Raw genomic sequence first — 25,321 nt, 5'->3', positions numbered from 1 at the left:
CCCGCCTGGGGTTAGGGGCGGGGGTCGCCGGTCCCCGTGGCCCCGGGGTTATTGGGGGCGAGGCTGAGGATCCTGGCCTCTGGGGAGGCGGGAGGAAGAGAGGGTGAGTGGGTCTTCCAAAGGAGGAGGAAGTCGCCCCTTCTGTGGGCTGGCACCTGGGGAAGGCTGGCCCGGAAGGCCGTGCTGGGCTCCCATAGACCCACCCTCATTCCCCCCATAAGACCTCCGGTCTCTGATTTCTACCACACCGGAGCCCAGCCCTGCAGGAAACGACCAGGGGTCCCCTAGAAGCTGGAAAAGCAGCAGCTCAAGGACTTGTTCCCCTCTGTCCCAAAGCCCAGTTTCGCACATCCTAGATGCACCGGAAACAGAGAGGCCTGACAGGTAGGGCACTCAAAGCTCCTTTTGTCTGACGTTCAGTGGGTGCAGAAAATATTAGGGACTCAGGTGTTAGGGTGCCTGCCGCACGGAGTCAGGTAGGAGTCAGCATACAAGGGTGATTCCCATGACTTTTGTCCTTGCCAGGTGAGCGCAGCCCCGTGCCCTGCGGTTTGAGATTAATTTGTCTCACTGACCCTGATGAGTTCTTCCCCTACCCAAATTGTTTTCTCCTGAAGAGTTACATGTAAACAGCTTTCATGGGCCTTAAATCCCACGTCTTTCATCAGCCCTGTTGCCCTATCTCTCCCCTCCCCCCAGCTATTTCCTGCGGGGCTCTAAGGGCAGGGAACTGGGGGCCAGTGCTGGTTAGGGACTTTGTAAGCTCTGGGAGGCCGATTCAGGACTCCGGCTTTGTCACCCTCACCCCTGCCCAGGAATCTAGGAAGCCTCCGGCGAGTCCCTGTCTAGGCCCTGCTCCAGGTCCCTTAGAAACATTTGGTTCCCAGGTTATGCCTGGTGACGCTAGGGCAGGGCAAGTTAAAGCTTCTTTCGTGAGCCTGACCCTCAAGATGATATGGCATGGTGGTGGTTACTGGGGTGAGAGGGCTTCTAGGCCCGCAGGACAGCCTCCCAACCTCACAGAAGCGTCTGGTCCTCACCAGGGTGCCATTCCCTTTCTTATTCCCAGGCCCACCTCTCCCTACATCGTCTGTGCTCAGGACTGGGTGTCCGCCGGTTCTTGCGGTTTGGGGGCTCACCCTGTAAAATGGCTCACATTCCCCCCATGTAGTAGCTGTATCTGACCTTTCCCACACAGACCCCGAAAGGTCGCTTTTGCCTGTAGGAGAGGCTATTTGAGACCTACTTGCCAAATCAGTCCACCCTTGAACCTGCTTCCCCGCTGTTTCGTGACACCTTTTCTGCCCTGTCTCGTGCACAGCAGGGTCGCATGGCAGAGGGGGAAGGAACAATCAAGAATAATCCTAGTTAGTGCATATGCAAAGTGGGTTAGTATGTTTAAAACACTTAGCTGAAGCCAGTGTGTTTTATCTGCGATTATGCTGTTATTTACCCACGGGAAACAATTTCCACTTGAATGTCTGCGTCCCTTCTAGAAATTCCTCTGTCTTCCCCCACCACACAGTTTCTCCAGGTCCCTCCAGAGACCCCAGACTCCCTCTAGGAGTCATACTCCTCTAGAACCTTCCTCCCACTCCTTTTCTTTTTCCTTTTTAAGCACTTGTGTTATGTTGGGGGAATACAATTCCTGGCCCCGAAAAACCTCTCCACAAAGGTAGCGGAGAAAAACAGTTTTCTTTCTGAAGAAGCATTAAACCAGTATGGGACGTGCCTCCCAGGTAACCCACGACGAGATGGCAAAGACAGAAAGACACCTTCCCCCTTCCCTATGGACAGGCAGGCGCAGCCCTTTCCACCCCCTCAAGATAACCAGGAACCAGCCCTCAAGGAAGAGGCTTGACGAACCTTTTGCGCCGTTCATCCTGCCATCACCTGGTAATGGATGACCATCCGTGTGATTGTGATCGTGAGAAGCACAGAGTTCTTGTGTCTTTTTTTTTTTTAAGATTTTATTTATTTATTTGACAGAGAGATCACAAGTAGGCAGAGAGGCAGGCAGAGAGAGAGGGGGAAGCAGGCTCCCTGCCGAGCAGAGAGCCCGATGCGGGGCTCGATCCCAGGATCCTGAGATCATGACCCGAGGCGAAGGCAGAGGCTTTAACCCACTGAGCCACCCAGGCGCCCCAGAGTTCTTGTATCTTCACGACGGCAGGCAGTTTTGCAGCTCGGAACATGGAGCCCCCCTGGGTTAGGCTCCTGGGCTCCCACAGAAGCAGGAGAGAGGGGCACTATCTCCTTTGATGTGGACATTTCAAAGAGGTGGATCCCAGGCCCTTGGGAAAGACATTCCTGGATCATAAAGCAGACAAGAAGCTTCTTTAGCTTCTAAAAAGATTCACACACTTTTCAAAGAGACAGAGAAAGAGCGTAAAATGGCACGTTTTCTTTTTTAAAAATATTTTATTTATTTGACAGAGACACCGTGAGAGAGGGAACACGAGCAGGGGCAGAAGGAGAGGAGAGGCAGGCTCCCCACCGAGCAGGACCTGAGCCCAAGGCAGACGCTGAACTGCCCCAAATGACATGTTTTGTTACGTAGATGTCCTCAGACAAGAGCACTGGGGAGCAGTCTCTTGTTTTCAATTTGGAGAATTAAACCTCTTAATTTTTTTTTTTTCCTTACGGTGACCGTTCTGTCCCGCATGCTGCTGGAAGGGCCAAACGCTGGATTTTGCCTCGCCGTCTGCGGGAAGGAGGTCCTCATCGGCCCCATGAGCACCCCGAGGCTGAGCTCGCCCCCTCTTCCAGACGCCCAGACCCCATTCCCTGCGCCAGCAGCCAGCCGGCTCCCACGTTCCCGTGACCTCTCCGCGCAGGGCAGCCAACTTCCTGATCAAAGCTTCCCTCACTAGGTCACCGCCAGGGCCTGGGGGTGAGGGGGTGGCCCTGAGGTTTTATGGCCAGAAAGGCTTGTGCAAGTGTTTTTCTAAACCGAGGAATGATTTCATCCCCTTCCTTTCTCGTGTGCCGGTGTGGTCCCAGCTGCAGCCCCCCGAGAGGGTAATCCCACTGCGCCTGGCACAGCAGTGTCTGAGCCCGTACTCGGCACAGGGCTCTAGACATGTCTCTTTGTTCCTTGAGGGTGACTGGGACATGCAGACATGTCACGTTATAAACCATGTCACGTTAGGCTGTGCAGATACAGGACCTGACTGTGGGGGAGAAACGATACCTGGTTTTCCAGTCAGTCCCTTGAGGACTGGCTCACCCCTCCTTGCAAGAAGCCCGGCACTTCTGTCCGAGTGTCATCGCTCGTTTCTGTCCTTGTTTGGGGATGTAGCTGCAGAAACTCTGTCCTGCACCATCTAAACGGTGCGGGGATCCCCGCATAGGGCACCGATAGTGATAGATGCTCAGGCTTTCCAAAAGCTTTTAGTTCACACGGGCTCGGGCACCGTCCCCGAGAGTGACTCTGGTGCGAGGGGACTGAGCCGAGTCTGTGTCCAGCTTTAGCCTCTGAAACTGTCAGGCCTTGGCATTGAACCTGGTCATTTGAGCGGCCACTTTCCTCACAAAGGGCCCCCTTTTGGGACCCCTCGTGTTCCTTCCTGCTGGTGGATCTGTGGTAGAACCTTCTCAGGCTTCCACAGAGGACTCGAGTACTATCGAACCATGTAAAACAAATTCTGAATCTCAGTCTCTTTTCTTTCAGGTAGTGTCTTGGGCCCTTGAGGCAAATTTACCCCTTCCTGCAGACCAAGGGAGATTGGGGTGGCGTGGGAGATGGGGAGGGTGTGGCGGGGAAGGACAAGCCTTTGTGGGACGTCAGAGAGGGGGACGCTCTAGGCTCAGAGAAGAGTCAAAGATGGTTTGCTCTCAGGGCGCCGTGTGCATTCAGAGAGGAAAAAACTGGCAGATTCTTACCCTGTAGCTGCCTCCTTTCCCACTGATTTCACCACCCCGGTCCCAGCAGGGACGCCCACGGTGAGCCCAAAGGGTCTGCTCAGGTTTCTGTGCGTTCGAGAATCGTCTGCGATCATGAATATGCTCCAAGAGGTGCTTGGTTTGGGTTCTTTAGAAAGATCTCTGCCCTGCTGTCCACACTTCCTGCAGCTTGCGGTTCTCACTTAAGACCTGTTGCTCATGGAAACCTCTGGACTTCAGTAGTGGCTCATCTGACGGATGCTCTGGGAGACCCAGAGAGGGCAGATAAAATCCGGGCAAGGCACGGAGGACACGGGCGTGGACCCTGCGTGCTCACGCAGGCCCACGCGGCGTCCCAGATGTTAACGGTGGTTTGTGGCCCTCCAAGGGACCACGCGGGTGAACAGATACGTGAAGGCATGAACATTTCAAGGTAGGGACAGAGAGCGATGAAGAAACCGACGTCTTCTGGGTTTTGTAAGGGGGTGGTGATGGAGAAGGTAGAGAAACGTGACTCAGGGCTGTGATTTCCTCAGCAGTGCTCCCTGCTTCGTTGCTAGACGCAAGGAAAAGAAAAGGTTGCAATCATCCAGATTGTTAATCGTTGGAACAGGGATCCCGAGGCTCTGTCACCAGCTGACGTGAGCCCCTCCTCCGCGTCAGTAGTAGGAAGCAGGCGTGGGCACCGGGCCCCATTCCTACACGTTGTCAACTTGCATTTTAAGCAAACATGGGGTCAAGATAGGCCTCCTGGGCCCACTTTCATGAGACTGGCATCTCTTAAACTGCTTGGATTTACTTGGTCCAAAGCTGGCTCTTCTCCGCATTTCTGTAAAGAGGCTGAGAAGTTAATCCTGGGCCCTCTCTGCACCCCTAACTGCTGCTTTCGGTTTCTTAGAGCACCAACCTCCGATTCCTGGCTCATCTTTTCAGGACGTCCCCGGAGGGTCACCCCCACGGCGTCTTGCACTCCTCACTCCATCTCAGGGAAACAAAGGGTGGAAGACAAATGAGTGTGGGGTCTGCTGTGGGGGATGCGGAAATCCCGCTCCTCCTCTGGGATCCCAGCCGCTGCTTGCCTTTCTCTTGGTTCTAACGTTTATCGTGTAATCCTGCATTATTCAGATTTCTTACTCGCTGATTCCCAGAAAGTTTTCATGTCTTGCCTGATGGTCTCTGTCTCTGGGCTTTCAGGTGTTCCTTCCATGTAACAGACGGGTACTGAAGGTTCGAAGGGTAACAGCCAGGGCAGGCACTGGGGTGAGGCGAGTGAGGCTCTTACCTTGGGCACAACATTTCAGGGACCCCCCAAAACTCAGCAATCAAGATAGAATATATTTTGATACAGTATTTTATTTTATTTTTTTAAAGATTTTATTTATTTACTTGACAGAGATCACAAGTAGGCAGAGAGAGAGGGGGGGAAGCAGGCTCCCCGCTGAGCAGAGAGCCCTATGCAGGGCTCGATCCCAGGACCCTGAGATCATGACCTGAGCCGAAGGCAGAGGCTCAACCCACTGAGCCACCCAGGTGCCTCTTGATACAGTATTTTAAAGATCGAAAGGAATGCAAAGAAAAAGTATGGGATGAACACGGTATCAAAATTTAAAATAAAGCCAGGATCACCTGTAAGACTTAGTATTAGCCATCTATATTCTTAACCCTTTTTGCAGTCGTTCCTTCCACTAGAAACTTCTCTTTGACTGACCTGATCCTTGGCACCCCCATATCCAACCCACAGGTATCTTGTTCTGGAATTTTCTTGCTTGATCTTATTTCTGTTTACTCACAGGCCCTCTTACCTCCTCTCCCCACTTCCGCCCTCTCCTCAGCAATGGCGTGCTTGAGGAAAATCCCCATTTTTCTTATTGTGTAAAACCCTTATTTCTCATAGTCTCACCTCCTCTTCAGACTCTGCTCTGCCTCCTGGCTTTCTGAAACCAAAATGCGTCTTCAAGGTGTTTTCTAACTAACAGGCCATCTGCTACTTTCTCCACGTACCTAAATGACTTCCCCAGATGGAATTCTCAGGCATCGTTGTCTTTACCATGAGTGTCTGTAAATTGAAGAGTGCAGAGACCGACCCTCTTAAGAATCATGCCCTGCCCTCCCTCCCCAGCCCCAGACAATTGGCTACAATCAGGGTGTGTGTGTGTGTGTGTTTGGAGAACGGAAGAAAAGGCATGCGTCTAATCAGTCCTACAAGACTCTGAGAAGTCGATATCATTACTCCTCTTTCGTAAATGAAGGTACTGAGGCTCAGTTGGGGAAGGGATGTCCTCAAAGCCACACATGTAACAAGTAGGTAGAGCAGCCCCGGAACAGTCATGGGCATGATTGACAGCCTCAGCACCCATTCTCTTCGACCCTTCAGTGTCGCCTTCCACCCTGATCCCTGTCATGAATCCCTCCCCAAAGATTACTTACAACCTCAATGTTGTAAAAGTCTCCATTAGGGCTGCCTCTGGGGGTTGCGGGGTCTCAAGGAAATACTTTTCTGCAGGCCCACTATCTGTATAGATGATTTGATTAAAAATGTATTCCGGAATTCATGGGCCCATGTAGGATAGGGTAGTTTCTCAGTGACATATGGAATCGTGGTTAGTGAGACAGTCCTTCCACGTTTATTTACTGGGCGGCCAGTGCACACGGAATCTGGCATCCATGGCTTTCTGAGAAGGAGGCCTCACGAGGTACATTTTTTTGAGATCTTGCATATTTGAAAATGTCTTTATTCAACTCACACTTGCTTGGTAATTTGCCTAGGACTAGAAATGAACTTCCTTTAGATTTTGGAAGGTGTTTTTGTTGGTGTAAGTATAGGCTAATTTCCATAACAAAGAAATCTCCAAATACAGTGACTTAAACATCCAGTTAATAGTGCATCTGTTGGGCTCCACACTGGGTGGGTGTGGAGACTACTTAAAAAAAGAAAAGAAAAGAAAAATGAAATAGCCCACATATTGCCTCTTCTAATTTCCAGCTCTTTTTCACTGCTCTCCTGGATATCTCCTCAACGTCCTCTCCACTTCTGCTATTAAACTGAAAATGTTTTTCCTATTGAATCTTTTCTGTCATGGTCTTTGTTACTGTTAAAAAACACTTTGCTCCACCAAAAACAGTGATACCTAGGAATAAATCCAGCCAAAGAGGTGAAAGAACTATTCTCTGAAAACTATAAAACACTGATGAAAGAAATTTCATGGAAAGACATCCCATGTTCATGGATTAGAAGAACAAATAGTGCTAAAATGTCCGTCCTATCCAAAGCAATCTACAGGTTCAGTGCAACCCCTATCAAAAATCAAAAAATACCGTCAGCATTTTTCGCAGAGCTAGGAAAAACAATCCTAAAGTTTGTGTGGAACTCCAGAAACCCCTTAGGCAAAGCAACCTTGAAAAAGAAAAGCAAAACTGGCGGCATCACGTTTCCGACTTCAAGCTCTACTATAGAGCTGTAGTCGTCAGAGCAGTATGGCATTGGCACAAAAATACACACACAGATCCATGGAGCAGAATTAAAAAGCCCAGAAATGGACCCCCAGCTCTATGGTCAGCTAATCTTGGACAAAGCAGGAAAGAATATCCAGTGGGAAAAAGACTGTCTCTTCAACACATGATGTTGGGTAAACATGACAGCAACATGCAGAAGAATGAAACTGGACTACTTTCTTACACCATACATTAAAAATATATTCAACATGGTTTAAAGACCCAAATGTGACACCTGAAACCATGAAACTCCTAGAAGAGAACACAGTAATTTTTTTACATCGGCTGTAGCAACTTCTTTCTAGACGTGTCTCTTGAGGCGAGGGAAACAAAAGCAAAAATAAACCATTGGAATTTTATCAAAATAAAATATTCTGCACAGCAAAGGAAACAACACAACTAAGAGGAAACCTTTGCAGTGGGAGAAGATATTGACAAGTGACATGTCTGATAAAGGGTAGTATCCAAAGTATATAAAGAACGTATAAAACTCAACACTGAAAAATGGATAATCCAGTTAGAAAATGGGCAGAAGACATGACAAGACGTTTTCCCAAAGGAGGCATCCAGATGGCCAACATACACACGAGGAGATGCTCACCATCACTCATCATCAAGGAGATGCACATCAAAACCACAATGCGTGTCACCTCATGCCTGTCAGAACAGCAGAGATCAACAGCACAAGGAAGAACAGGTGTTAGCAGGGCTGCGGAGAGAGAGGAACCTTTGAGCACTGTTGGTGGGAGTGCACACTGGCGCGGCAACTGTGGGAAACAGTGTGGAGGCTCCTCAAAAAGTTAGAAACAGAGCTACCTCAGGATCCAGCAATCACACTACTGGGTGTTTACCCAAATGTACGAAATACTGGTTCTGAGGGCTACACGCTCCCTGATGCTTATGGCAACGTTACCTACAACAGCCGCATTACGGAAATAACCCAAGTGCCCAGCGGCTGGTGAGTGGGTAAAGAAGATGCAGGATACAGCTATAGTAGAGTATTACTCAGCCGTTAAGAACAGTGAAATCTCGCAGTGACCTGGATGGAGCTAGGTCAGTCAGAGAAAGACAAATACCATGTGATTTCACTTATAGCGGAATTTAAGAAACAAAACAGATGAGCAAAGGGAAAAAGAGAGAGACAGACAAACGAAGAGACAGACTTAAAAAAAAAAAAGATGTTATTCACTTATTTGACAGAGACACAGTGAGCGAGGGAACACAAGCAGGGGGAGTGGGAGAGGGAGAAGCAGACTTCCCGCCGAGCGGGGAGCCCGATGCGGGACTCGATCCCAGGACCCTGGGATCATGACCTGAGCCGAAAGCAGACGGTTAACAACTGACCCCCCAGGCGCCCCGAGAAACAGACTCTTAACTGTAGAGAACAAACTGACAGTTACTGGGGGTGGTGGGGGAGGGATGGGTGAAATAGGTGATGGGGAGTAAGGAGTGCACTTGTGATGAGCGCTGGGGGGTGTGTAGAAGTGCTGAATCATCGTATTGTACAGCTGGAACTAGCATTACACTGTATGTTAACTAAGTGGAATTTAAATAAAACTTTAAGAAAACCCACCCTCCTCTTGTTTCAAGGATGCTAAGTCACTAATATTTCTGAACAGGGTAATTATAGTTGAAAAAAAAAAAAACCCTTCTATTCTTGCACTATTCCTGTTTTTTCGGTCCCTTTCTCTTTTTAAATGTCTGGTGATCCTTGGCTTTCTCTTCATATTTAAGTCTGAGGCACTAAGAAAGTCACTGTGCCCACTGTGGGGCTTTCAAAGGAAGGAGCAGAGACCTGGCCATTGGAGTGGGACCTCAGCATCATTATCTTTAGGCATTCACTAGTGGGATGCTTGGTTCCTCTGGAGAGCAGCATTCCAGTTTCCTGTTTGGGGTGTGAAGCCTGGCCATCAGCAGTCTTGGCAGCATTTGGAGAAAGAGGATGGGGAACTCACCCTTTGGTGTGTTGGCTTTCTCTTAGATTTTCTGTTTTCAGTAGGGCACACCCACCTGGTGTCCCGAGTCCAGAGTCCTGTTATCCTATAAGAGGGTAAATTTCTAGTCTTTTCTTGGAGAGAAGGAGAGAGAACTGCCGGAGTGGGCTGATGAAGGACTGTGGAGGCCATTTGCTTGTTTCCCATGCAGATTTTCAGGCATTTCGGCTGTGCTCAGGTTCACCTACACCCATAACGGCAAGGTTCCTTGGTATTCCAGTTCCTGAGCCTTTCTGGGGGATCGGTGCTGATGGGCCCACCCCCACCCGGTAGGCATTTGACTTTTCACTTTCTCTGTTCTACCAACCTGGTTACCACCTGTCCATGTGCTTTCAGCTTCCAAACTATAGGTGTCGTCTCTTATGTACCCTTGCATCATCTCTGTTGGGAGAGGTGATCGAGAGAATGTGATCACATTTCCCCCGAGAGCTGGACTCAGGCAATCAGAGACTCCTCCCACCTCCCCTGGAATGAATATTTTCCTGACCACTCCCATGATGGGAGCCATTTTCAAGGACACAGAGAGCAATGTGTTGTTGACACCATCTGGGGGGTATATGGGACTGGACCCACTTATGGCTTCTTTACAAACTTTTAAGATTTGGCAGCCGGGTGTGGAGATCTGCTCATCTTGCTGCCTCCCAAGATAAGCCTCGTAAGTAAGTTTCCTTGCTTATTAAAACTGCCACCTACCAATCTAGGGTAAACTGCCTCTTTCTTCCGTTTCTCCCTGCCCCCTCTGCTTACAGGGCCAGTTGGCAAACCAGCAATCTCCTGGTCCTTTTGTAGTTATGCTTTTATTTATTTATTTTTAAAGATTTTATTTATTTATTTGACACACAGAGAGAGCACAAGCAGGCAGAACAGCAGCAAAGGGAGAGAGAGAAGCAGGCTCCTCACCAAGCAAGGAGCCCCACGAGGGACTTGATCCCAGGACCCTGGGATCATGACCCGAGCTGAAGGTGGCCACTTAACCAACTGAGTCACCCAGGCATCCCATAATTATGCTTTTTTTTTTTTCATAATTATGCTTTTAAAAATGTCCCTTAACTGGCATTTTCTTGGAGAAAGGAATGAGAGCAAAGGGGGGAAGAGCTCCTGTCCTTCATGATTACTTACAAGAACATTTTTTCCTTTAAATAGTGCCACTCTTCCATTTTTTTCTCACCTCTCCTTCTTGAACTTTTGGGTGGATGTTAGAACTTCTGGATTTATTCTCCATGTTCCTTAATATTTCTTCTTTACTTTGTAATAAAAGTGATATTTCTTTGTTTTGTACTTTAAGAGAATTCCTTTGCTGAGTCTTCCAACTCACAAAGCCACTCTTCAGCTCTGTCTGTTCTGCCACTGACTTGCAATCTCAATGACACTTTTTTATTTCCAGCTCTGCTACTTGCTCCATTTAGTAGTTTTCAGTTCCTGTTTGGTGACTGCACCACCCACCCTTATTTCTCTGAAGATACCATTTACACTTATTTTGAAGTCCCATTCTGACACTTTATTAATTGTATTTCATTGGGTTTAAGTTCTTCCAGTTTTTTAAAAAAATTTTTTTTATCTTCTTTAAAGTCGGTTCATTGACATGTAGTGTATTATTAGTTTCAGAGGCAGAGTTCAGTGAGTTCTCCCGGTTTTCGAGTGTGTGCCTTCTGAGGCTAGAAGCTTCTCAACCGCCTGCTAATTCTTTCTCTGTGCAGTCCTCTTCACAGTTGATGGCATCTGCTCCATTGTGTGCTGTATTGGTTTTCACATACCAGCTGGCGGGAGGGGCTGGTGTCGCTGTCAGGGTGGCACTCCGTATTTGTTTCCACTGGAAGCTGGAAGTGGATGGATGTGCTGCTGGTGAGGCGCAGAGCGTGACTGCTCCATTTTCTCTACGGCGGCTTCTATGCGGCTCCCACACTTCAGGGCACCGGTCTTGTTTCCTCCCCAGGGGAAAGGACTCTGAGCCTCTCTCTGTATTCTTGTTGATGTTCTAGGCTGCTTTTCCCTTTCAGGCTAGTATGACTTCCATGTTTTAGCAAGTTGTCCCTCTCTTTCCCACCAACCATTCACTTTCCAATTTTGGAGCATAGGTATTCATTTTTTTTTAAGATTTTTTTTTAATTTATTTGACAGACAGAGATCACAGTAGACAGAGAAGCAGGCAGAGAGAGAGGAGGAAGCAGGCTCTCTGCTGAGCAGAGAGCCTGATATGGGGCTGGATCCCAGGACCCTGGGATCACGACCTGAGCCAGAGGCAGAGGCTTTAACCCACTGAGCCACCCAGGCGCCCCCATAGGTATTCATTTATCTATAATTGATTTCCTGTCGTGTCCCTGGTTAGAATTCGGTGTAGCAGGTAGACCCCTGTTTCTTTGAGCCTGCCAATTCGTCATCGCCAGTGATAGTTCCTCCTTACCAACCCTCCTCGTACTGGGGACTGAAAAGATATTTCGAAACCATCTTACGATTCTCAAACTATGAATCAAAGAAGCAAAAGCAGTTCAACTAATATATCCTGCTTCACCAGTTTGTTACAAAAGTGATGTACATTTCTTTAAATATTTAGATCAAACTATTTTTCACCTCCACCCTACCTGTTAGGGTATGGTCTTCTTCCTTCTCTAGATGCTTCTGCAATGGTAGTTAACAGTTCCGTAGTGCTCACCTTGATGATGTTCCTCCCAGACCCCGGGGCCACACGTTCATCTGTGCGTTTTTTCCACACATGAACCCATAACTCCAGACTCCTCAAAGGAGCTTACGAAGTTTAACGTGTCAGTGCTTGTTACTCTCTTCTCGAGGAGAACAAATCCGGAAACCTGCTCCGTCTGCCAGAGATTCGTGTGTTTGCTTGTTTGTTTTTGTTTTGTTTTCAGACTCTTGTAGCCTTTCCTGGAATGTGGGTGGCTGGCAGATCCCAGGGTGTCCAATGGTTTTGCTCCTTGTCTACTGGTAACCTAGTCACTGAACACCAGTCAGTGATAGTCCCATGTCCTCTAGGACCGGGATTGGCCAAGAGGGTGACACATGGCCCAGGATGGGCTCCTCGGAGCCACCGAGGCTTACTTCTGAGACTTTGATGGAAATACAAGGAATGAAGTCTTCGTGTTTCCACAGAGCTAGTAGACTCTAGGCCAGCCGACCACAGTACCTTCCACTCGGAGGGAGACTTGTAGAGAAGAAAGCTGACGTAGAGGAAAGCAGAGCTGGGTCACGGACGAGAAAGACTGAGTCCTCATGATACTGTTTGAACCCTTTGATCCACCCACATCTGAGGTCAGACTACTTCTGACTTTCTAAATTATGGGAACCAATAAATCTCTTTTCTTTTTTAAAAGCCACTTTGAATTGACTTTCTGTTACATGTGAACAAAGAATCCTGAATAATGCAAGGCATAAGGCAGGGGCACAGTTTCTGGACTGGGGTCCTGGATCTTAAAAATCGGACTTAAAACCGAGGGCCAACCTGTGAGCAGCACTCTCCCCAGACGGCCTGGGGGTCTGTGTGAGTCTGGACGTGAACTGAACTTGTTGCTATCTTCCTGCGGTCTTTTTCCTGATGGTTCTCTTCTCTTAGTTGCTTGGGAACTTCTCTCAGGGGCAGGAATTTGGCATCTGTTGGCTTTTTTATGTTTCTAGAACCTCTCTGGGTAAGTTGGGGCATTTAAAGGACAGTGCATTTGGGTCTGAGAAAACTGTTTGCCCAGTGATTGGCCTTAAATTTTCACTTTTTTTCCCTTATGTATTCAGAAGGAGAAATCCTGTGTTGTTTTTTTTCCCCCTGAAGAATTGTTTTTTGGGGGGGTCAAGTTTTGTCCTGCGGCCTGCCCCCCCAAGGTTGGGAAGGGTGTCCATCTGCTGTCCTAGAGGAGGTCGCTTAAAGTAGGTCACGTTGGGGCACCTGGGTGGTTCAGATGATTAAGTGCCTGCCTTTGGCCTGGGTTGTGATCTCGGGGTCCTGGGATTGAGCCCCGCATTGGGCTCTCTGCTTAGCGGGGAGCCTGTTTTCCCCACCCCACCCCACCCCCCGCTCTCTCTGCCTCTCCGCCTACTTGTGACTTCTGTCTGTCAAATAAATTAATAAAATCTTAAAAAAAATAAAGTAGGTCACCTTGATCTGGCTTCTCCCATTTGGTTTGTATTTGTGCACAAATAAAGACATCTCTAGGAAGAGAGCACCTGTCCACTGGCCAACTCCTTTATGTTAATTCTGTAGTAACATTTGTTGCCTTTTCCATTGTTCCTGGCGTCTGGAAGTGTTTTTGTGAGCAGTGGCAGTCGTTAACCAGTATGTTTTTGGGGGTGTATTTTGGGTACGGTTTCCCAAATCTCCCTCCCACAAATCCACTCGAAAGCGTCCATCCGTGAGCAGTTGTGGTTTCCACCTAGCATCGAAAAGTGGCATGTGAAGTCAGTGACATTATTAAGGTTCCACTGATGTGTGTTCCAGAAATGTCACAACTCCTGCTCAGGCCACAGTGTCACCAACATAAAAAAAACAAACAACGAAAAGACAACTCAGCGGTTTGTTTTACAAAGGAATCATTTCTTGGGGTGCCTGGGTGGCACATTCAGTTAAGTACCTGACTCTTGCTTTCAGCTCAGGTCATGATCTCAGGGATGTGGGACCCAGCCCCACATCGGACTCTGTGCTCAGTGCACAATCTGCCGAGACCCTCTCCCTCTGCCTCTCCCCTAACTCTCTCTCTAAAATAAATAAAATCTTTTTTAAAAAAACCCACAAAGGAATTGTTTCTTTTTAAATTTATTTTTTAAAGATTTTATTCATTTATTTGACAGACAGAGATCACAAGTAGGCAGAGAGATAGGTGGGTGGGGGGAGAGAAGCAGGCTCCCTGCTGAGCAGAGAGCCCAATGCGGGGCTCGATCCCAGGACCCTGGGATCATGACCTGAGCCAAAGGCAGAGGCTTAACCCATGAGCCACCCAGGTGCCCCAAGAATTGTTTCTTTTTTAAAAATAAACTTTAAATTTTAAAAGAGTTTCAGATTTACAGAAAAATCGCAAAGATAGTATAGAGAATCTGTCCCTCACCTTTTGAAACTTGTTTGAAATTTTTTAGGTTGGGGGTTTTCTTTGGAGTTATTTGGTGGTGACCCTGCACTTTTGTATACTGGCTAAGTAGAATACTTCAAGCAGTAGTGGGATCTCGGTCTCTTGTGATCTGAGCGGATTGTATGAGAAATCTTCATACTGAGGACTCCTCTCGCCCTCCTTGTATTTGCAGCTGTGGTAACTTCTGGTGTCTGGTGGGGTACACGTCTGCGTGCCCCTCTACACAAATGGGCCATTAAACGCCCCCTGTCAGTCTTTGAGGATAACAGGAGGGTATCCAGTGTATGGATGTGACTCTGGAGGGTATTACAGACCAAGTACCTATGCTAGTAAGGCTTCTGTGCACATATGGGATATTACAGTTGGACTCGACTTTCTCAGCCGGTTGGTACTCAGATGGCCAAGTATGCCGTATTTTATAACAAAAATGTACAATTACATACTTTACTGTATATTAGAATTTTTTTCTTTTCTTCATGAAATTATGACGGGATTTTTTTGGTCTTACTGTGAAGTAATTTTAAGTCAACTTTGGTGAGGTATAGTTTATGGACAATAAAATGCAGGTATTGTAATTCCCATGAGTTTTGAAAGACTTATACATTCTTATATCTATGATCACATAAATACTGGAATGTTTTCATTACCTCAAAATGTTTCTCTTTCTTTGTGCCCCGTACCAGCCAACCTCCCTGGCCCTAGGCAATAACTGGTTTGCCTTCTGTCATCATAGATTTGATTTGTTGTATCTAGGGTTATATGTAAGTGAAATCATGTATCATATATCCTTTTGGGGTTTTTTTTAAGATTTTATTTATTTGACAGAGAGAGATCACAAGTAGGGAGAGAGGCAGGAAGAGAGAGAAGGAGACGCAGGCTCCCCACTGAGCAGAGAGCCCAATGTGGGGCTTGATCCCAGGACCCTGAGTTCGTGACCTGAGCCGAAGGCAGGTCATTTCTTATTTTGAAATATTTGTAGATTCATAGGAAATTGCAAAGATAGGACAAAGAGGTCCCATGTACATATTGATGTTAGCTATACGACAGTTTCACAAAGGAAGCTGACGCTGGTACAATGGGTCTGTGTGGTTCTGTGGCATGTGTTTTCATCCACGCTGCCAATCCAGTCGGCCTCCTCCGACTCGGTGGAGTGGGAGTGGCACCTTGTTAAGGCTGGGTGGGGGTGGGAGTCTAGGATCCCCATGTGGTCTCCCCTGATGTTTTTGAAGGGCAACCTTATCAACACCAAGTAGGGATGAAAGTCCCCACCCTCCACTCAGTTTTGTCTGATACCCCAACAGGAGGGGATGTTAGAGATGCCTCGTGACAGCCAGACAAGAGTAGAGGTTGGGGCTGTCCATTCAGCATTTGCTGATGGGGGTGGTGATGGGGCTGTGGTCCTTTTCATGGTGTTCGGCTGGCGTAGAGCAATTGTGTCTAAAAGTTTTCCATCTTGCTAGTTTGCCCCTTTCTTTTTCCGTTGGCCAGAGAAATTTCTTGGGGATATTTTTTTGTTTGTTTATATCTGTTGGTGTTCCCAGGTTGGCAGTTTCTCCAGCATCCAGACCCAGATACATGAGACAAAACCCCCAGAACTCACTACCATGTCATTTCTGAGGTCCTGAGGTCCCTAGCCAGTTTTTCTTCTTATCTCTACCTTTTAGGGTCTGTGCATGTGTGTTTTCTAGATAATGTTCATACTTAGTGGGAAGAACAGGAACATGTGTATCTATTTCTATTTGATCTTTAGTCCATTCCTTTTTGGGGGGAGTAATATTCTATTGTATAGAAATACCACAATTTGTTTATCTGATTACCTGTTGACACAGATCTGGATTGTTTCCAGTGTTTGGCTTTGAACGTGATTTACTGCTTCTGTTAACATACATTGTCAAGTCTTTGTGTGGGCATATGTTTTCATTTCTCGGGATAAACACCTCGGGGTAGAAGTGCTGAATCATATGGTAATTGTATGTTTAACTTTACAAGAAACTGTCAAACTGTTTTCCAAAGCAGTTGTGCCATTTTTCTTTCCCACCAGCCATACTCCAGTTGCTGTCCGTCCTCACCAACACTGGGTTTTGACAGGCTTTTAAGTTTTAGTCATTCTGGTTTTAATTTGATTTCCCTGGTGACTGACGACGTGGAACGTCTTTTCATGTGCTCATTTGCCATTCACAGATCTTCTTTGGTAATGTGTCTATTAAAATATTTGGCCCATTTTGTTTTATTGAGTTGTTTGTCTTGTTATTATGGAGTTGTAAAAGTTCTTTATATTTTCTGGAGACAATTCTTTTATTTGATATACGTTTTACGAATATTTTCTCCCTGTCTGTGGTGTGGCTTTTCATGGCCTCAACAGTGTCTTTTGAAGAGAGCAGGTTTTTTAATTTTGATGAAGTCTGGTTTATCAGTTTTTTTTTCTTATTGTTGATATTTTTTTGTCCTATGAAAACTTCACCCAAATCAAAGTTTAAAAAATTTTCTCTTATATTTTTTGTGTAAAAGTATTATAGTTTCAACTCTTGCGTTGAGGTTTTTTAATTTGAGGTTTTTTTAAAATTTGAGTTATCTTTGCATGTGGTATGAGGTAAGGGTGAGATCCACTCTTCTGCATTTGAATATCCAATAATTCCAGCACCTCTTGTTGCAAAGGTAACCCATATTACCTTGGAGACTTAGTTGATGATCACTTGACGATTTTTGTGTAGTCTATTTCTGGACTCTCTTCCATTGATTTATATGTCCATCCTTGTGCCAATATCACATTGCTAATGATATATATTATTATTCCATACATCAACTTATGTTAATACATAATAACAGAGTAGATTAGCTTTATGGTTAGCCAGTTCTGTAGTGAGTCTTCGAAGTCAGGTAGTATATGTGCTCCAACTTTGCTCTTATTTTTCCAGATTGTTTGAATATTCTAGATCCTTTGATTTTCTATTTAAATTTGAGATTCAGGCTGTCTGGTTCTTCAAAACAGCTGTCTGGGGCACCTGGGTGGCTCAGTGGGTTAAAGCCTCTGCCTTCGGCTTGGTTTGTGATCTCAGGGTCCTGGGATCGAGCCCTGCATCGGGCTCTCCGCTCGGCGGGGAGCCTGCTTCCTCCTCTCTCTCTGCCTGTCTCTCTGCCTACTTGTGATCTCTCTGTCAAATAAATAAATAAAATATTTAAACAAACAAACAAAAAAATAGCTGTCTGGTATTTTATGGGCATTGTGTTAATCTATAGATCAATTTGGGGGAATTGACATCACTATACAGTCTTCTGAGCTCTCAATGTGGTATACCTCTTCATTTAGGTAATATTGCACACAAGATTTTGTAGATTTTAATTTTCAGATTTGGTCCTTTCTTGCATTTTGGGACCAGTTTTCCTTCTTTTCTTCCTTCCTCACTCTCTCTGTCCCTCTTTATCTCTCCCTTCCTCCTTCCTCCCTGTGTTTCTTCCACTTCTCCCTTCCTTTTGGCCTTTAATTCCTTTTTCCTTTTGAAATTCGGCCAGGTAGTACACATCTTTAATCCTGTGGTCATTTCGTGAATTTCTTAAAACTGACAATGTGTTCTGTAGATGAAACACATCCGGGAAGCCTCACACCAGAGCCCGCGGAGGTTGCTCATGCGGGAGAGGCAGTGTGGGATCGCTGTCAGGAGTGGGCACTGTGCCACATGACCACGGTTCCCTGCAGGGGAGGCTGATGGGTCTGTGTGCCCAGCCACGACTCAGGAATCTCTTTGATTGCGTGCCTGTTTATTTATTTATTTATAGTTGTTGGGGGAAGAGCAGAGGGAGAGGGAGAGAGAGACTCTCAGACTGTGCACTGAGAGCAGAGCCCAACACGGGGCTTGATCCCATGACCCTGAGATCATGACCTGAGCTGAAATCAAGAGTCAGCCGCTTAAGCAGTTGAGCCACCCAGGTGCCCCTCTCCGATTGCATTTTTGGGGGACAATCAACAGCTGTTATTTTGAGATCCAAATGTAGGCAGTAGAGATACAAGGCAAGGAGTAGGCAGTGAGATCCAGCAGGCAGTTGGAGATCCAAGGCTGCAGTCCCAGGAGAATTTCAGGTTGGAGAGAAACAGATGCTACCTAATGATAGAGGGGATAAAAGTATTTAACGAGATTAGACATTATCCGTTACGTATTTCTTACAATGTCCCTGGCCATTACAGAGTCCTTTAGAATAAAGGAACGTGTGGGTCTTCTCCACTGACAGACCCACCAGCTTGTGAGCTTTGGCCTTCCGGTGGCAGAGGATAGCCACGTAAGGCAGGGTGGGCTGTAGCTTGCCTCCCCACCAGGGCACACATCAATCAGCAGATGAAAACACGATGAAGAGCGGCACCTGGCTGGCTGAGTTGGTAGAGATGCAACTCTTGATCGTGGGGTTGTGAGTTTGAGCCCCACGTTGAGTGTAGAGATTACTTTAAAAAGTGAGAAAATTTAAAAAAACATAAAGGAATGAATAGGGACCTAGGCTTTGAAACAGTTGCATCACAAAAAGCAGTTTGGGGAACACTGTATTAAAGAGCAGTCTTGGGAGAATTGAAAAAAAAGGTGTGGACTGTCCAGATTATCTGCGTCTGCTCTACCATTATTACTGGACGTGGCTTGAGGAAAGCTGTTTCCTCTCCTTTGTGTTCCGTTTCTTCCTTTGTAGAACTGGGGAGATAACAGCAGCTACATGATGACTTTCCTTGAGGGTCGAATGTCAGTATAGGTGAAGTGACTGGACACGTGACTAGTAAGCACTGGGCTAGCACGTGATGAGACGTTGTTATGACCGTTGTCTACTGGGGGAAGCAGCCCGATAGGGACAACGAAAATTAAATGCCCAAGCGTTCTAATAGAGGCGTCAGAGCACAGAGATGGAAGAGTCAGGGGGAGTCTTCAGAGGGGAGTTTGTGTTTGGATGGAGTCTTGAAGAATGAACATAGCTCACCAGCCGCATAAGGAGAAAGGAGTGTCCTTGGCAGAGGGAGGTCCGGGTACAAAGATGGAGAAGTTTGATACGTCACGTGCTCGTGGTAGATAGTAAGTGGTCTGTGGGCTGCGGTGTAGGGTTCATGGTGGAAGACAGTAGGAGGGTGCCGTTGCGGAGGTAGGCAGGGGCCACATGGCTCTGAGCTCACAGGTGCAGCGAAAGCCATAAAAGAAAAGGCAGAACTTGTGTTGAGCCTGAGCGCTGAGCTTTGGGAGGAGACGGTACCCATGAAGACGATGAGTTTTTTCTTTCTCCTTCTATCTGAGCATGACTTTATTTATTTATTTTTAAGATTTTATTTATTTGGGGTGCCTGGGTGGCTCAGTCGGTTAAGCCTCTGCCTTCGCCTCAGGTCGTGATCCCAGGGTCCTGGGATCGAGCCCCGCATCGGGCTCTCTGCTCAGCGGGGAGCCTGCTTCCTCCCCCTTTCTCTGCCTGCCTCTCTGCCTACTTGTGATCTTTGTCTGTCAAATAAATAAATAAAATCTAAAAAAAAAAAAAGATTTTATTTATTTATTTTGAGAGAGAGAATGACGGGAGGGGCAGAGAGAGAACCTCGAGCAGACCCGGTGCTGAGTGTGGAGCTTAATGCTGGACTCGATCTCAGGACCTGATACCATGACCCGAGCAGAAATCAGGAGTCATATTCTTTTTTTTTTTTTTAAAGACACTTTTATTCAGCGTCATGATCAGACTGTTACATTTAGCAATCAACAGCATGGGTGCAAAAAAAAAAAAATCTACATTAAAACCCTTTGTTGGAATGCTTTACACTTTCCACAGAACAGAAATTAAAATAACCTGTTACACAATTAGTCACAAATACAGTCCTCGCGTTTTTTTGCCCATACACATGCGTATTGTCTAAAACATGTCTTCTTTGTAGCAGCGAGGCCCTGCCACCACTGTGCTTGGCTGAGTTCACAAATCTCTTGTAACCTGTAGCTTCCCTGTCACTTCTCTGGCTCTCCTCTCCTGCTAAGCCTTGTTCCTGGCAGTAATTGAAACCTTCTGCCACTGCCGTAGCTCCTGCTGCGGCTGGAACCACCATAGCCATGTTGGTTTCGTGGTTTGGCGAAGTCTTGGCCTCCACCACCAGAAGGGCCAGAGCTTCTGCCTCCAAAATTGCCTCCTTTCATGGGTCCAAACTTTGAGGATTCATTGTTGTAATTGCCAAAATCATCATAGCTTCCGCCACCTCCAAAGTTGCTTCCATCATTACCAAATCCGTTCTAGCCGTCCCCACTGCCACCATATCCACCACCACCTCAACCGCCACCAAAGCCACCTCGACCACGGAAGTTTCCTCCGCGACCAAAGTTGTCCTTCCCACCCAAACCACCTCCACGACCACCACCAAAGTTTCCAGAACCACTTCGACCTCTTTGGCTGGATGAAGCACGAGCCATCTCCTGTCTGGAGAGCGGATTCCTCACTTCGCAGCCGTGGCCATGCACAGGATGGGGTTTCTGAATGACACTCTTGTCGACAGGGTCATGGTCACCCAATGTTACAAAAGCAAAACCCCTCTTTTTGCCACTGCCTTGGTCAGTCATGATCTCGGTCACTTCGATTTCCCACACTGTTCGAAATCATCTCTTAGATGATGTTCTTCAGTGACTTCTTTAATGCCACCAACAAAAATCTTTCTCACAGCTAAGTGGGCACCAGGTCTTTGAGAATCTTCTCTCGACCCAGCTCTCTTTAGTTCCACAATCTTCCGTCCACCCTTTGTGGATGCGTTCATAGCTGCATCCACCTCCTCCGCAGGGACGTATGTCACAAGCCCAGAGCCCCTGGAGCACTTGGTGTTTGGATCTCTCATTGCCACCCGGTCCATAAGTGCTCCCCAGTGCTCAGAATGTCTCCTCGGACTCTCATAGGTTGTTCCAAAGCTCAGACCTCCCATGAAGAGCTTCCGCCGCTGTTCAGGCTCTTTGGGAGACTCTGACTTAGACATGACAGCGGTGGGAGGGGAGACTTTAACGATGCTTGCTCGGCGGCATCTGTCCACGGGCAGAAAGGAGTAATCTAACGAACGTATCTGAGGAGTCAGATTCTTAATCGACTGAGCCACCCGGGTGCTCCTGAGCACGACTTTATTCTTTTTTTAATTTTTAAAAAAGATTTTATTTATTTATTCATTTGAGACAGGAAGAGAAAGCACAAGCAGGGGGAGAGGCAGGAGGAGAGGGAGAAGCAGGTTCCCCGCTGAGCTGGGAACCCGACACAGGGCTCGATCCCAGGACTCTGAGATCATGACCTGAGCTGAAGGCACACCGAGCATGACTTTAGACCTGGGTTCACCAACAGGCAGTGGCAGGGCTGGCTGCCAGAGGAGTTAGGGGCGACAGGAGAGCTAAGAAGGAGAAGGGTTGGTAGAGCCATGTGTTGTGTTTGGGGAACAGGCAGTGACAGGAGTGACAACTCACATGGGCTGTGCATCCATTCAGCTAATGTTGACTGAGTATCTGCTGTGTGCCACACACCCCAGTAGGTGGATATTGAGGGCACAGATTGAACAAAGAGACAAAACCCCCTCTTCTGCTTCATTCTGTCATCCACTATGCATTTACTGCACTGTGTGTATTTGAAGGCACATCCCAGACATCCCAGACATCCCATCAGTTCACCTTGAAGTATGTTAGTCTGTCTCACAGATAAGGACTTTATTATCAGCATCTCATTTTTCACACCGTGCTGTATAATAGCATCATGCTCTTTACTCGTCAGTACACATTCACATTTTCCCCAGTGTTTTATTTTTTAAATTTAAGTTCAATTAGCCAACATATAGTACATCATTCATTCCAGATGTAGTGTCCCTAGTGTTTTAAATAAGTCTTTTTAAAAGTGACTTTTTTGTTCTCCATTCTGTTCCATTGATCTACGTGTCTGTTTTCGTGCCAGTACCGTACTGTCTTGATGATGACGGTTTTGTAATAGAGCCTGAAGTCAGGTATCGTGATGCCACCAGCTTTGGTTTTCTTTTTCAGCACTCCTCTGGCTATTCAGGGTCTTTTCTTATTCCATGCAAATTTGAGGATTATTTGTTCCAGCTCTGGGGAAAATGTTGATGGTATTTTGATAGGGATTGCATTGAATGTGTAGATTGTTCTCAGTAGCATAGACATTTTGACGATATTTGTTCTTCCAATCCATGAGCATAGAATGTTTTTCCATTTCTTTGTGTCTTCTTCAATTTCTTTCATGCGTGTTCTGCAGTTTTCTGAGTACAGATCCTTTACCTCTTCGGTTAGGTTCATTCCTTAGGTATCTTACAGTTTTTGATGCAACTAAAAATGGACCATTTTCTTACACCACACACAAAAATAAACTCAAAATGGATGAAAGACCTAAATGGGAGACAGGAATCCATCAAAATCCTATAGGAGAACACAAGCAGCAAAACCTCTTTGACCTCGGCCACAGCAAATTCTTGCAAGACACGTGTCTGAAGGCAAGGGAAACAAGGGCAGAAATGAGCTACTGGGACTTCATCAAGATCAAAAGCTTCTGCACAGCAGAGGAAATAGTTAATAAAACTAAAAGGCAACCTGTGGAATGGGAGAAGATATTCACAAACGACATATCAGATAACGGGCTAGTATCCAAGATCTGTAAAGAACTTATCAAATTCAAAACCCAAAGAACAAATAATCCAATCAAGAAATGGGCAGAAGACATGAACAGACGTTTTGGCAAAGAAGACATCCAGATGGCCAACGGACACATGAAAAAGGGCTCCACATCACTCGGCATCAGGGAAATACAAATCAAAACTTCAGTGAGATACCACCTCACACCAGTCAGAATGGCTAAAATTAACAAGACAGGAAACAAGTTTTGGTGAGGATGCGGAGAAGGGGGAACCCTCCTACACTGTTGGTGGGAATGCAAGCTGGTGCAGCCACTCTGGATAACAGCATGGAGTTTCCTCAAAAAGTTGAAAACAGAGCTACCCTACGACCCAGCAATCACACTACTGGGTATTTACACCAAAGATACAGATGTAGTGAAAAGAAGGGGCATCTGCACCCCAACGTTCATAGCAGCAATATCCACAATAGCCAAACTGTGAAAAGAACCAAGATGTCCATCAACAGACGAATGGATAAAGAAGGTGTGATTGATATATACAATGGAATATTACTCAGCCATCAGAAAGGATGAGTACCATTTGCATTAACGTGGATGGAACTGGAGGGATTATGCTGAGTGAAATAAGTCAATCAGAGAAAGACAATTATCATATGGTTTCACTCATATGGGGAGTATAAGAAGCAGCACAGAGGATCATAGGGGAAGGGACGGAAAACTGAATGGGAAGTCATCAGAGAGGGAGAAGAACCATGAGAGACTCCTAACTAGGAAACAAACTGAGGGTTGCTGGAGGGGGACTTTATGGGGGGGTGGGGTGACTGGGTGATGGGCATTAAGGAGGGGACATGCTGTGATGAGTACCAGGTGTTATATGCAACTGATGAATCGCTAGATTCCACCTCTGAAACTAATAATACAATTTATGTTAATGAAATTGAATTCAAATTTTTAAAAAGTCAGTTTTTTGAATCCAGAGTCAAACAGGGCTGCGTGCTGTATTTGCTCGACTTGTGTCTCTTAGTAATCTCTAGTTGTTCTCCACAGTCCATTCTTTCATGATTTTTTAAAAATTTATTTGTCAGAGAGAGAGAGAGAGCGCACAAGCAGGATGAGCAGGCAGAAGGAGAAGCAGGCTCCCCACTGAGCAAGGAGCCCAATGCGGAACTCAATCCCAGGACCCCAGGAGCATGACCAGAGCGGAAAGCAGATGCCCAACTGACTGAGCCATCCAGGCATCCCTTCTTAGTCCCTTTTGTAACCTTTCATGCCGCTGAAATTTTTTTTGTTTTTAAATTATCATATGGTAGAGGAGCGTGGGTGGCTCAGTCAGTTAAGTGTCCGACTCTTAGTTTCGGCTCAGGTCATGATCTTGGGCTTGTGAGCTTGAGTCCCACTTTGGGCTCAGCGGTCAGGACAGTCTGCTTGTGCCCCTCCCTCCCCCTGCTCACTCGCTCTCTCTCTCTCAAATAAATAATCTTTAAAAAAGTAAATATCATATGGTAAAATTGACTTGGGTATATAATTCTATTTTTTAAAAGATTTTATTTATTTATTTGACAGACAGAGATCACAAGTAGTCAGAGAGGCAGGCAGAGAGAGAGGAGGAAGCAGGCTCCCCGCTGAGCAGAGAGCCCGACACGGGGCTCGATCCCAGGACCCTAGGATCATGACCTGAGCTGAAAGCAGAGGCTTTAACCCACTGAGCTACCCAGGTGCCCCTGTAAGTTTATTTTAACGCACAGGTAGATTCATGTAACTCCTACCACACTCAGGTTGCAGAACAATTTCTTCACCCCCCTCAGAAACTGTCTGGCACTATCCCTTTTAATTCACACCTCTAATGCCTTTATATTTGTTGGAAAATTGAGCCACGTGTTCTGTAGAATTTCCCACAAGCTGGACTGGACTGACAGCATCCTCACAATGTGGTGTAGCACATGTAGTTTTCTGGTAATAGATCTAGAAGTTTGGTTAGACTCGGATCCAATTTTCCCTTTCTTTCTTTTGGTAAGAGTCCTTACAGATGGAGCTGTGGTTTTCCTGTTGCGTTGTATCAGAAGGAAGGTGGTATTTGGCTGAATCACTTCTAGGGATGCTGGGCTTCATCACTGGGTTTAGTTGTGATCAGCTTGATCCCTCCATCGGAGCGCACCCCTTCGGCCCCTCACCTAATGACTTTCCTCGCGCTTCATGGCCACATGCTTCCCACTAGAGCTGTTGTTTTATTAGGGATTCCAGAATGGTGACTTTCCAATTTTCTAATTCCGGCATTTCTTTTGCATTTATCAGTTTTAG

At 46.5% G+C, this 25,321-nt stretch overlaps 1 pseudogene across 1 annotated transcript; it reads right to left on the bottom strand.

The window, feature by feature from the left end:
* Positions 1 to 20,376: 20,376 nt before the first annotated feature.
* On the bottom strand, positions 20,377 to 21,383 carry LOC308357443 (heterogeneous nuclear ribonucleoprotein A1-like; annotated as a pseudogene). The gene has a single exon. The product of its transcript is annotated as a heterogeneous nuclear ribonucleoprotein A1-like (transcript).
* Positions 21,384 to 25,321: the final 3,938 nt, after the last annotated feature.

Source organism: Martes martes (assembly GCF_963455335.1).
Source record: "Martes martes genome assembly, chromosome: 16".
In the NCBI taxonomy this organism is placed as follows: Eukaryota; Metazoa; Chordata; class Mammalia; order Carnivora; family Mustelidae; genus Martes; species Martes martes.
This window is presented reverse-complemented; position numbering and strand designations above follow the sequence as displayed.